Source organism: Mastomys coucha, unplaced genomic scaffold (genome assembly GCF_008632895.1).
Source record: "Mastomys coucha isolate ucsf_1 unplaced genomic scaffold, UCSF_Mcou_1 pScaffold20, whole genome shotgun sequence".
Lineage (NCBI taxonomy): Eukaryota > Metazoa > Chordata > Mammalia > Rodentia > Muridae > Mastomys > Mastomys coucha.
This window is the reverse complement of record NW_022196903.1, coordinates 112093078-112106449: the sequence shown is the minus strand read 5'-3', so window position 1 is coordinate 112106449 and position 13372 is coordinate 112093078. Positions and strand designations below refer to the sequence as shown.

Sequence of the window (13372 nt, the reverse complement as noted above, 5' to 3'; positions counted from 1 at the left end):
GAGGCGTTGCTTTCAACGGACTGGATGCTGCAGCCTGCAGTGTCATGAGCCTGAGAGCTTTGGCTGGACACACATAGAAACGCCGAACAACTCAGCAGGCACATGCTATTTAGAACCTTGAGTTGTGCAACGGCAGGGACATCCCGCCTGCCTACTGGACCCAGGGTGTCCTAGATAATGTGTCCACACAAGGATGTCTAAGAGAAGAATCCTGCTCTAGAAAGAAGGTGTGTACAAAATGAAACCAGAGTTACGGCGGACAGTTATGGCAGCTGGAGATTCCTGGGAAAAGGAAGACCAAGCAGCCATGCCTGGCTGACCTTTGAGATTTATGTTTCTGGTGAATCACTGCTCCAATGAGGCATAGAAAATACCTTCTCAGCCAGTTTTAGCCAGCTGTGACTGCGAGTGGTCCAAATGCTTCTTGAAAAGGGTGCTGGTGGCCACCGGTGTCTTTTGAACCAGAGTAGAAACTGGCTTGCACTCTGAACTAGCATCCTGATAAGCTGCTGACGAAGGTGTCAGGACCGCTGTTCCCTCTGATGGAACGTTCACTGTCTGTCCTGAAATGGATGGCCTTCCTGTCCCTCATGCAGATAAGATGTTCAAGAAGGATGTGGACAGGGTCACACTGTTGTTGATGGGCGTGCCCGCTGGGGAACACTGTGGACCTCGTGGTGGTTTGCACACATCGTTTCTTTCAGGACTAGGAACCTTGCAAGGCTGAGTACTGCTGTCCCCATTTTACAGACCAGGAAGCAGGTTGAGTAACTGTTTCCAGGTCACACACCTGAACAGTTCTGAATGAAGGACAAGCTCTCTATGCCTCTAAGGCTTATGCCCTCAACTCTTGTCTCTTACTAACTTGTTTACTAGTACTAGGGTTTGTTTGTATCTCATGATGGGACTGTGTGCCTAGTCTGCAGCAGCTGAAAACCAGAAGGCATGAATCCTGCCGTCAAGAAGCATCCTTTTAAGAGTTCTATAAGAAGAGTTATAATAAATAATTTTTGAGTGAGCAATAATGTTCAGATGATCTGGTTTAAGAGATGACAGGTTATCTCTAAATACCAGTCAGATGTATAGACAAATCTTTGGAAGTCTAAAGAAGGGAGAGAACATCTCTGAGGAACCACAGAATGAGACATTAGAGACAGGTGGTTTCCCTTGGTAAGTGTGGATGGTAAGGGTTACTTCTCTTACATTGCCTATTGGGCTACGGATTGGCCTCCTGCTCATTGGTCAGTTTCCTAGGTCCTACCCTATGGGGACCCTGTCTTGGTTCCCTTTTGTGCTTCTTCTTATGAACACTGCTTCTTCAGTGCAAACTCAGAAAGGACTACCTTATCATTAAAAAAAAAAATGGTGGTCACAAGTGATCTCTGTGTGAAAGGAGGATTCCCAGCTCTGGTTATCACTTCTGTGTGAATGAGTCTCATGCTCGATCTGTGTTCTAGGTCTCATGTGCCTGGCAAAGACTCTAGGCTTAATTCTTCAACGTTCTCTGAGGTTACAGCTCAGAGCACACCATGTTCCCTCCCATTCTCCCTTCCGCACGGGCCCTGGCTCCTCAACCTTCTGTGTACCTGTCTTCTCAAGGCAGACAGGAGATGCTCGATTCCCCTATATTTTAGAGTCCAGGAGAGAATGGCACGGTGGGCGTTTGCCTGTGTTCAAAGGTGATTTTTGAAACCGAGTTCTTATCCTGCCTCACCTTCACAGCTTGGGCACTTGTATAGTTCCCTGTTCATTTATGGACGAGTCAAGGACAGCTTGGCTTCCTTCCTGTGAGCAGGCGGCTAGGAGCTAGAGATAGTAGAGCCCCTCGTGGAGCAAAGATGGGAGGTCTCGTGTAAGTACTGCCCTGCCGTTGCCTGTGTGTCATGAGGGGGTGAATATGTAATGTTTGCTGATTGCCAAGTGGATTTCTGAGGTCGGGTTGAAAGCAATAGTATGTACTAGAGCCAACTGTAAGGGCTATTTTTCTTCTAGCACAATTTACAAAGTGCTTTTTATCATGCCCGAATGTTTCAGGACTGGAGAACTTGAATGTTTGGGGTTATGGCTTTTTGGAATGAACGGATAAATATTAGCTCTCCAGAACGAAGAGCAGGACCTGTCAAGGATCCATTTCTGGTTCCGTGTACATCAATTCATCTCTGCTCTGCTGCGTTTCCATCTGTGAGATGTTGCACACTTTGCCAGGATATCTTCAACATGAATAAGATAGCGTGTGGGGCCCTTTCCTCTGCTGCCTCACTGGGAAGCATTTCTTCAGCACTTCCATGTGTTACACAGGGAGAAGGATCAAGCCTGTGATCCCTGCTTTGCCTACAGTACTATATTCTGACGCCTTCTTTTAAAGGCAGCCACCAAGGAAGTAGTGAGGAATCATTCAAATGTTATGTTCCATGTTACACAAAACCTGGCAGCATAAATTATTAACCAGAACTCATACTGAAAGGAGTTTACTCTTATGAAAGAGTACAGAGAAACTGGTTAGAAAGTTCTTGTGTGTCAGGGACTAAGTTACACAGGGACCTTGTTTCATGCAAATGAATTTGCTAGATGTTACCCACTGAGACTTGAACAAGAAGACCTGATTGGTGGAAGGGGGGAGAGGAAAGTCTTTAGGAGACTTTGCCCCCATGCTGGGATTGTAGCTTCTGTCCCTGGCTTAATCTTCTTAACTTCACTGAGACTCTGACAACAGTGGCTTAAGGCTCACTTAAATGATGATGCCTCTGTAAAAGAGCAGACAGCAGATATTGTGGTCTTTGTGGAATGGTAGGACTTCTTGAGAATAAAATCCCAACCATGCTGGACCCGAATGAAACCCTGTTGAGCCAGGCAGACGCAGTGCACCCTCTGAGCTGTCAGAATGGCTTTCTCATCAAGTAGACAGGTGGAAGTGGAGCCCCAGAGAGAAACTGAGATAGTAACTTAAAGAGGAAGGTTTGCCTTTGGCTGACAGTTTGGGGTATTTCAGCTCAAGGTTAGTTGGCCCCTATTGCTTTGGACTTGGGGTGGGGCTCATCTTGGCAGGAGGGCATGACTGAGGAAGAAGCTTCCCTCGTGGCTAGGAGCCGAAGAGAGGAACAGACCAGCATCCTACAGTCCTCTTTAAGGGCATATACTTACTGAGCTGACCTCCGAATAAGACTTACCCTTTAGAACATTCCAGAAAAAAAAAATTCTTGTACCTCAGTGTCAAACTTGAGAGCCTGCCTGGTGGCGGGTTCCTCCTAGTCAGTTGGCTCAGTGATAGGCTTTGTGGTCAGAGACCTGAGTTTGAAACCCAGCTTCACTTTTTCTAACTTTTGGCATATTATGTCACCTTTTTGGGTCTGAAGAGTGGTGAAGGTGATGCCATCCTGTGAGATCCAGCACCGCTATGGTTCACGTGCCCTGTGGGAAGCAGTAGATGTGCTTAGCACATGGTGGTCCACCGTGGTCTGACCCTTCCCTTTCCCTCTTGAAGAGCCTCTTCATAGAACTTTGTGATGAAGGCCAGTGGGCGATGTGTGGATGAGACATCCTCCTGTCTAACAACATGGGTTAAGTGTCAATTTGGTTTTGATGTGACCTACAGGTTGATGCTCATGTTGAACACCCTATTGCAAAACTCAACATCTGAAAGGTTTTGGGTGGATCCCGATGCCACATGTGGAAAGTTGCAGTAAAGATCTAATCTAGATGCCTTAAAGCATTGCACACGTGACTTTCAGGTTATATGTTTATAAAAGAATGGACAAATCTCATGCTTTGTCTTGGATTCCAAGGAAAAAGTCTGTGCTCTAACACGTTTCAGGTAAGGGATTTTGCGCCTGTGCTGTGTGGCTAATGCATTGCCTACTGTGCTAAGGAGCACCTGAGGCAAACTGTGCTGTGCTTTATTGATTCTGCTGACTGTATGGCATTTGACACCCCACATTTAATTTTTATAGCACCAAGACACCTTTAAGTGGCAGATTTTTTTTTCTTTCTTAATGCTTTTAAAAAATAATAGGTATAGCTTACAGTCAGTGAGCCCAACTCCCTGCTCTGTGTCACCTGCCCAATGTCCGCGTGGCACATTGACATCTGGATAAAGGAAGAGTAGAGGAACAGCTTCTGGGTCTTTGGGGAAACATTTACACAAGGAACAAAGGACCCTCAGGATCCGCAAGGTCTAGGTCTTCTTTTCCATTCTTCTAAAATCTATAACCTACCCCTTGTGAGCGAGCCTTGCGGTGAGCCTCTGGGTCAGTTTCCACTTTCCCTTCTCTCCAGCTGCCTCCTTCCATCCCTTCCCTCTGGTACTGTGTCTGCATGGCCCCTTGGGTACAGGCAACTCTGGCTGATCCACTTTTCCCATCTGTGATTTTCATTCCCTTAAGACTTGAATCAGATATGCCCTAGTTGCCAGGAAGAGAGGAAAGTGTGGAACTATTCTCCATGTTTTTATGTGTTATGAGAGGCTTCTTTGATTTGGTAGAAATATGTTAATTATTTTCCAAATATGAATTTACATTTCCTAAATCTGGCAAACAGCATCCCTGACAGGGTGACTCTGGGCGCCATGTCTTCCCAGGCCCCTTTTCTGGGTCATCTCTGTACGGCCATGTAATGAGTTGGGGGTAGAGGACCACCAGGGCAAATGTCACATATTGTATGCACATCAGCTCACCCCAGTTCTCCCTTTTAGCTCTCTGCAGAAAGCCAGTCACAATTTAAAAATATTAAATAGGAAAGTATGGAAAAGAAACAACCCCTGAGCTTGAACTTTCATGCCATTCTGAGAAACACAACACAGTTTTGTGCTTGCTAACCTATCCTATTGCTACCTGGGATGTCTGGGGTGTCCACTCTGTATGCAGTGCCTGCCCATTACACTCGGTACCCATCCCTACTAAAAAGTAGCTGTCCTGATGTCCGAGTGATTGTGCTTAAAACATTTCATGCCACTCAGTAACGGCTCCAAAGTGGAAGGCTGGTGATGCTGGCAATATTATTTCAGTGCATTGTTCTGATGCTTCTGTGATTGCTGTTAATTTCTTCCCTTTGCATCCTCTGTAAATATTCTTACAGGAAAATCAAACCTACAGGGTTCATTCAACACCATGCAAGTTTTCAGATATCCTATCAATGCCTTGGAAATATATCCTTCATGATCAGGGGAGTGCTCTGTGCCTATGTGAATGCATACGTATCTCTCTGTGTCTGCCTGTTGATGGATAACATAACCCCCTGGAGACACAGATGACAGAAACATTATATTGACAAGGGCATGGCTTGGGATTAGCCAGCCTGTTCCGGGGGACAGCAAGTGTCTAGCTCAGTTAGCATTCGGTGCTAAGTTACAAGGAATATATGAACTGAGAGTTCACAATGACAGAAAGGCAAGGCACAGGACTCGCTGTTCTGAAGAACACACTCAACCTCTTCTCCTTACTGGCTCACTTGACAGGTAGCGTTAGCTTCTTGGGCTGATAATGTGGAGTAGCAGAGGTTTTATTGTATTTTTTCCTCACAGCCTCCCTGACAATATTAACTAAGCATTCACACAGAGCACCATGCTCCTTACTACTCCCATGTAGGAACATGTGCATCTGTGCTTGTGTGTGTGGACAATGTATTTATTATATTCTCTTGGTACCATTGATATAACAGCAGAACAGCCTCAAATTGGATTCCAGTGGAGAGAGACAGTACGCGGTTACTCAAATACTAAGTCAGTTTGTTGGGTGGGATCAATGCTAGGGAAGAAGGCAAGCAGGGGAATATGGGTTGTGGTTTTACATTTCAATGAGATGACAAGGGAACACTGCCAAGTGAGGTGTTCAAGAATTGGCAGAGGCCTACAGGATTGAGAGGTCTAGTGAGGTGGACACTGAGGGAGCCGATTGCAGGCAGAGAGAACTTAGAGAACAAATGTCCAGAGATAATATTCCTGTCATGATGTGGCAGGGAGGAAGTGCACTAGGAGTGGCCTGAGCTGGGGCTATGAGTGGGAAGTGACACCAGACGGAGCAGGACCTGAGAGTCCACTGTGATCTCATCTGCTTTCACTTGGAATAGGACCGGAGCTATTGGAAAGCCCAAGCTGAGGAGTGAGTGGCATAGTGTACTGTGTTATGAGGGTGACTGATGTCTATGAGAGAACTCCCATGGGGTGGTATATGTGTGTGTGTGTGTGCGCGCATGTGCGCGCGCGTGCCACAAGAGTTCAGAGAACCCTCGGTGTAAGATGAGAAGATGAAATGTAATCATCTATGGTTTCAAGGCCAAACGTAAATGGACAGGAGGAGGAGGAAGGTTGGAGAAATATGGTTCGCATTGTGGGTTTGGCTTTCCTTGTCTCTGTTTTTGAATGGTTTCCCATTAGTGTGGGCTTGGAACGTTGCACAGGAACTGAGGGGCTGTTGGGCTGCTTACAGCCCAGGTCCCACATCCAGATTGTGGTTGAACCTTGGAAAGGCCTAGAACATTGGTGCATGTGAGAAACAAGAGCAGAGCCTGGGGGCTGAAACTAAGGGTGTGCTGAGGACAAAGAGGGGGGCTTTTTGCCTTGTCTTATCCCATGGTACTATGGTGGGTCTCTGGGAGGTGTGAGGCTAGGATCCGAAAGCTCTGTTCCTATCGGTGAGAAGTTATGTGTGTGCCTGTGTTACCTACTTCTGATTGGTTTTTTCCCTTCTGGGGGTAAGGAGGCCTGGATTTGACTGAAGCAAAAAGACATTTGCAACTGTAATTCTCTCTCTCTCTCTTTCTTTCTCTCTCTCTCTCTCTCTCTTTCTCTCTCTCTCCTTCCCTCCCTCCCTCCCCCCTTCTCCTCCCCTCTCTCTCTTCCTCTCACCACCTCCTCTCTTTCTGTTAAATTACATCTTCGGTGTCACTGAGCAAACATGTGTCCTCAGCATGCATAAACTGCACACATGATACCGCCGCTCGTGGCTTCCAGGTGGAAGGATCATCAGGCTGCGGCCTCGATGGTTGCTGTACATCTTGTGGTGGAACTGAGGATAATAAGAATAGTTTGCATTTACCTTGTGAGGTAAGACAGGCCCAGGGACCTGACAGTCTGTTAGATGTGACAGAGAAGTGGGCAGTACGGAGATGAGCCCCTAAGGAGCTCGCCGATGACCAGGGACCACAGGTTAGAAATGGCTCCTTGGGGCCACTCTCAGTGTTTATGCTGATGAAATAGTCTGTGTGTTTGCATTTTAATCCCTGATATGCAACCTAGAGACAGCAATGTATGTCCCTCCTGTTTGTAATGCCCTACCCTTGAGAATCCTGCCCTTGAGAATTTTAAATCAGTTGACCTACATAACCTAACTTATTTTAATTAAAACTAGCAGACTATAGATTGGCAAGAGGGTGAGAATAGGGGCAGAAGCTCCCCCCCCCCAAGAGCATTGCTTCAGGCCAAACAATAGGAGTACAAGGAATTCTGGGAAAGAATAGTACTAGTTGTCATAGAATCCTTCACACCCTTCCGGCCTTCATACCTTTCCAAGGCTGATGTCCCTAGGAATGTCACCTCCTGTTATCATCTTGCTAGGGACCCAGAGGAAATTCCCTTCAGGGGAGAATTCCTTAACTTTCTAAGCACCATCCTTCCCTTCTAGCTGTCTCTGTCCTGGATTCTCCAAGGCTCCTCAGGGGGGATATGTACAAGGACATGGCATGCCATACAGTCTTGCTTTCTTATTTCCATTTTTTTCCTCTATGTCCCAGAGTTTTAATTCCATAGAAATGGACAATTAACTCAATTGCTCTATAGTATCAAACCAACCATGGAGAAATGATCTGGAGCTACCATGCCAGAAAAGCCACGTGGCCTTAATCTAGCCTAGATTCTCTCTCTTTTCACACCCAGATTAGCAGCTGGTCCTTGCCCCAACTTGGCATCATAGGCGGGGGCTACAAAGCAGGAGAGCAACTTGGGCTGATTGACTAATACAGAAAATCACGGGCTACTTAATCCTTAAACTGCTGCCTTATTTTCAAGTGTAAAAAAATAAAATATAATTGTATCATTTCTTGCCTTTTTATCCTTCCTTCAACCCCTCTCAGGTTCCCCCTCCATTGCCTCTCAAATCTGTGGCCTCTTTTTTTTTTCTTTTGTAATTATTCTTACAGTAAACGGACTCAGAAGACTGCATTTATGTATTTATTTTCAATATATTTTGAACTTCATGTTGTTCTAGTAGGAAAGGGGGGGACCAGTTAATCATGGAGAAATGATCTTCCTTATTCATCAGAACAGCATTCCTATTGGACCACCTAAGGTTTAACTAGGCGATTGTGTAAAGTATAGTGTTCTCTGGGTTATATCTGTGTGCCTACTTATGGACAGGGTCCTGGCAGGATTATGTCAGATGTGAGTTTGGAAAGGGAATAAACCCCACGGAGGACTTGGCTATCAGGTTATATTGTGGTAGGCAGGTATAGAACCCACTTCTGGTTCCTTTAGTCAGTAGTTTTACATCTGTCTTTCTATGTATCTGCCTGATGGATAGTTGGTATTCTCAGATTCAACCAAAAATCAGTAGCTATTTGAAAAAAAAAATTATCTCTACTAAACATGCACAGACCTTGTTCATTTTCCCCCTGAACAATATTGTATAATACCAATCCAGTGTTAGATATTATATAGAGATGTTTTTAATACATCGAGGCATAGGCAGGTACATGCCAATGATGATATTATGCTATTTTAAAAATAAGGGACATGGACACCCATGGATTTAGATCCTTGATGGGTTCTAGAACTCTGCCTCCTCAGATACCGAGGAGAGCTCTGATGCTTACAACATGGCTGACATCTGGTACTCACATGAAGCAGGTGATCCTCTTTCACAAATAAGAATATTGAATTCTTCAAGAGTTAGTAGTTTTGCATATCAGGAATTGCTTTGGGAGTGAAGTCAGGCAATTTGGCCTTAAAATCCATCTGGAAATATCGAAGTCATTCTACCAAGACTTTCCTAACCCAGAGGCCTTTCAGATGAGATTTCAGTGTGTCTTAGGCCATTCCAACCTCATTGTCTGCATGAATCATCTGGGCATTGTGGTGAGATGTAGATTCTGAGTCAGTAGGTATGGGGTAGGGTTGAGACTCTCATTTCTATCCAGCTCCCAGGTGATGTTAGTGTGGCTGACTGAGAAAGAGGTGTTAGGTACCAAAGTAGAGCATTTCATCTGTGGACTTCACTGTCAGGATGGTATTTAACCATGCCCTTAATAGTTGGTTCTATGAACAATAGAGTAATATCAATAAGACTTTTATTAAAGGTGTGCTGGAAAAGAGAACTGGGTCGCAGAAGGTAATGTTTTTGTTCAGAGACTCATTTTTTCTTGAGACTTGAATGCAAAATAAAAAGATTATCACACTGCCTGTTTCCTGGAGTCTCAGCCAATGGGCTTTTGTGGTAGTTATTTTCTTGGGTTTAACTTGGCACGTCTTGGCTATTTTCACTCTTTACTTCTTTTGAGTTACACCATAAACAATTCTCCCAAATGCATTCTGGCAGTGTACAAGAGGTCAGACACAATGTTAGATTCCATCACAAAGCAGAATTACCATGGCAACTATTGACTTTTGAGTGTGCCCAGCAACCTAAGCAGAGCAGATAGGGGAATTGAACCAGTTCTTCTGAACCTGGAGAAGAGTGGTATGCCAGGCTACAGTAGGCTGCTTTACCCTGCTGCAGGGACTTCTAGTAACTGAAGAACCCACACATACAAAATCTCTTCCTTGGAGTCCTGAAGTCAGCCTCCACAGAGGGCCTTTCTGGCCTCAGCTCCCAACACCATGAGGATACTGCAGTGCCTTGGGATACTCTTGTTCTTCTGGTTTGAGCTCTGGTGGATAACCACTTCTGAATCTTGCTGTGTTAATGTATCAATATTTTGGTTCATCTGCTTATTGGTGGTGTGGGGAATATGGCAAATCCAGTAGTTAGTGGGCCAAGGGTCACCAGACCATACCGTGTGGTGGACTTAGGAGACTACTGATGCTAAGCCAGAGATTTGTTAATGTAAGTGGCTCCCTCATCTGAACCATCACTCCTCTCTGCCCCTTTCTCTGGTGGCCTCCCCTGTCGGGGGGATGGTAACGTGGTTCACTTTGTCTATCCCAGTTGGATGATATCATCAGAGAAGCACTCTGTTCCTCTCCAGCGAGACCCATAAGATGACTGATGTTGGATGGAGCCAAGGAACAAGAGCCTCCAAGACCCAATGGCATGCAAATGTTGATTCTACTGCTGTTCACTAGAAGGAATGACAGACTCGTTTGTGTTAGCTGGTCACATGGTGCCTCTCAGACTCATTCCTATGGGAATGTGGCAGAGGGTTGTACCAAGTCTAAGAAGGATCAAGTACTCTGATCCCAAGGGTGAATATTTGACCTCCTTTGAGGCATTGGCAGCTGGAAGGAAAGATGAGTTTTCCTGCTGCCTATAGAAGCTCATCTTTCATGACATGGTCCTAAGAAATGAGAAAGGACCTTTAATCCCACCTCACTTGAGTTTTACATCAAATTTTCAATGTATGTGTACAGAAGTATGCATGCATCTAGCTATCCAACAATATCATTTTTCCATGGAGAAGCAGAACTTTGGGAAAGAACATCTTTTGAAAGAACATTAACAAATTGGCCGTCAGACTGAATTAAGTAAGACCCACAATGCCTCCCTTTCCCTTTTCCATCTCTACCCTTACATATTTACTTCTGAGTACTTCCACGGATGATCATGATTGTGATATTCAAAACCACAAGTAGTAAATGCAGTTGTGACTGACCTTCCTGTCTGCTTCTCCGAAGGTGTGTGTTATAGAAGTTTATTCAGAGACCATGAAATTCTGTTGGCTCCAAAGACTCTTTGTTCTAGCTTATCAAATGGAGACAGTCTTGTTTGGGATGAATGCTCAAGCATGAAAACTGGGAAGTATGTATGTATTGCCAGAATAACCAGTGTAAGTGTGTGGGGCTACAAAAAACTGGTAGTTCCTGTGAAGGAGTGACTGCATGGCTAGTTCACTATGATAGGCTCACCTTACAGAAGTAACGGTGCTGAGCCGTATCCATCTATGGTATAAACAAAGCTGCCTTTACTGAACTTAGAAATAACTGGAACATTTCAGAGACACATCATATTTCCTTGCCCTTGCCTCAAGTATGCCTTCTGAGCTTCAGACCCAAAAGTTTCTCACAGTCTGTTACCTGATGATTATGGTGGGTGTGGCTAAAAGGTTTGGCAGTTGGGGAGTTTGGAGAGAAATTCTACCACGATCACATAGTACCTTAAGAGACGTTGGAAAGTCTGATTCCTTTCAGGTGCAGAGCCAACAAGTAGCTCCAATGAATCTTGACAGCCCAGTTAATGCAGACTGGTTTTTGACATTGAAGCTTGAAGTGTTGTGTTGGGTTACCCTCTTGGAGGAGAGAGGGGGAATCTGAGGTACTTGGTCCTGTGGGTAGTTTCGTCACTTATATCCAAAGATGGTTTTTATGGTTTATTTTTTTTTACCCCTACACATACCCCCTTTCTCTTCCTAACACCACTTCTGTATGCATGTGTATTTGGGGATGTAACTGCAAGCATGCATGTGTCGAGGTGTGAATGTGGAGGTCAGAGGTCAACCTTAGGCGTTGGTCCTCACCTTCCACCGTGTTTGAGATGAGGTCTCTTGTAGTTTGCCATTTTGCACACTGGGCTGCGGCCTATCAGCTGCCAGGTGTTCTCCCATCTCTCCACCTAGTGCCCCAGGGGCACTGAGATCACAGATGTCTGCTGCCACATCTGGCTATATGTGGATTCTGGGAATCTGAACTCAGATTCTCAGGCTTGTAAGGCGAGTGAGTGTTTTACCCACCGAGCCCCCTCCTCAGCCCCCACAGACAGTGTTCTCATAAAAAGGAAGGGAGATTCTCCATCTTTTCTCTGTGACACAAACTAGGAGGACTCTGGTAAGTGTGGAGAGAGAAGAATCTCCCTGGCTGGGGCTGAAATGTGAATTAGTGATCCAGAGAAATTGGGAGCCCCTGGCTCTGGTTCTGGAAGTCAAAAGCTTGTTAAATGTCCTTGATTGGATTGCTTTGAGACAAGCTGTGTTCCCTCATCAGGAACACAAGGATCACACGGGAATAACATGGGGATAACATGGGAATAACATGGGGATAGTGCATGTTCTGGGATAACTCTACATGAAGAATATGCAGATGAGAGAAGCAGTCAAAATTGTAATTGTTACCTTGCGTTTAATATTGAAATGTCATGTCATTGCCCTTATACATCTTGGAATAGAGAAAAGGGAGGGCAGAGAGAATTAAGCTCTGTCGTGCTGGTCACATCGTAGCCCTTAAAGGTCGGCAAACTCTAGTTCTGTGGCAAGAGTGCCATCTCGAGTCCTTAAGTGAGCAAGTTGGGGCCCTGGAAAGAGGAGTTGAGCATTAAGAGTGAACGCTGATTTATGAGCAAAGCTGCTGGGGGGCGGGGATGGGGCAGCGCCCGGGTTGGTTCCCTCCTGCAGGTCCCAGTAGCCGTTGTGCATTTCAGTAGTTACTAGAGTGGCAGCAAGGTTTGAGGCAGCTCTTAGCTTCCAGTCCCCAAGGCTTTCATTCCATGCACTTCCTTTAGTTATGTCTGAGAGACAAGGTCTCGCTGTATAGCCCTGGCTGTGCATGGCTGGCTGGGAGCCAGTGGGGTGAGCCTGATTTGGCCTCTGGAGTGCTGAGACTGAAGGCAGGTGACCTCTGCTCCCCAATACCATGCTTCCTTAAATCCAGGCTTCTTTTATCGTGGAAGGGCCTTGGAAGCTGGGTTTCTGGAGACTGCTTAGTCCCTGATACCATGTCTTTCTGGGCTTATCTTACCAGACTCAGGCGTTTTCATCCCTCTCCCAGGAAGTTCAGATTTCCTCAGGCGCATCTCCCCTCTCTGTGTTAGCCTGTTCTTCTTTTCTTCCACCTGCCTCCTTTCCAATTTTCAGCGGTATTCCCAGAGCAGTTTTTTTGGGATGCTTCATTGGCTCCTGTCCGGCTGGCTTCCACGGAGACTGAGTATGCAGGTGCCGTTCACTGCAGCTCAGCAACTGTGTCCATCTGTTTCTCTGGCTGGGACCTTTGAGCATCTGTAGGGGTGGTACAGGCTGACAGGGCTCAAACAAGGAGCAAGGAGGACCTGGTCCACAGTATGGCCAGTAAGGCAAGCTGCCACTAGAGACTTAGTATCATGGTCCCGTGGCATCCGTGGATTGAGAAGAAATGGAAATTGTGGATAAAATTGAAACTGAAATGTTTGAAAAAGTGATCTGTAGATAATTAACTTTCTTTCAAACTGCTTTATTACTCTTAGGGATTGTATCCATCAACAGCAAG

General features: G+C 45.6%; 1 protein-coding gene and 1 long non-coding RNA gene across 37 annotated transcripts in view; both read left to right on the top strand.

The window, feature by feature from the left end:
• Cacna1c (calcium voltage-gated channel subunit alpha1 C) overlaps nt 1-13372 on the top strand; it is a 529265-nt gene that overhangs the window by 143940 nt on the left and 371953 nt on the right. The gene's annotated exons all lie outside the window — the stretch shown is intronic.
• On the top strand, nt 8519-10794 carry LOC116099488. Its single transcript, XR_004122271.1, has 2 exons — nt 8519-8833; nt 10131-10794. It is a non-coding gene; the product is annotated as an uncharacterized LOC116099488 (long non-coding RNA).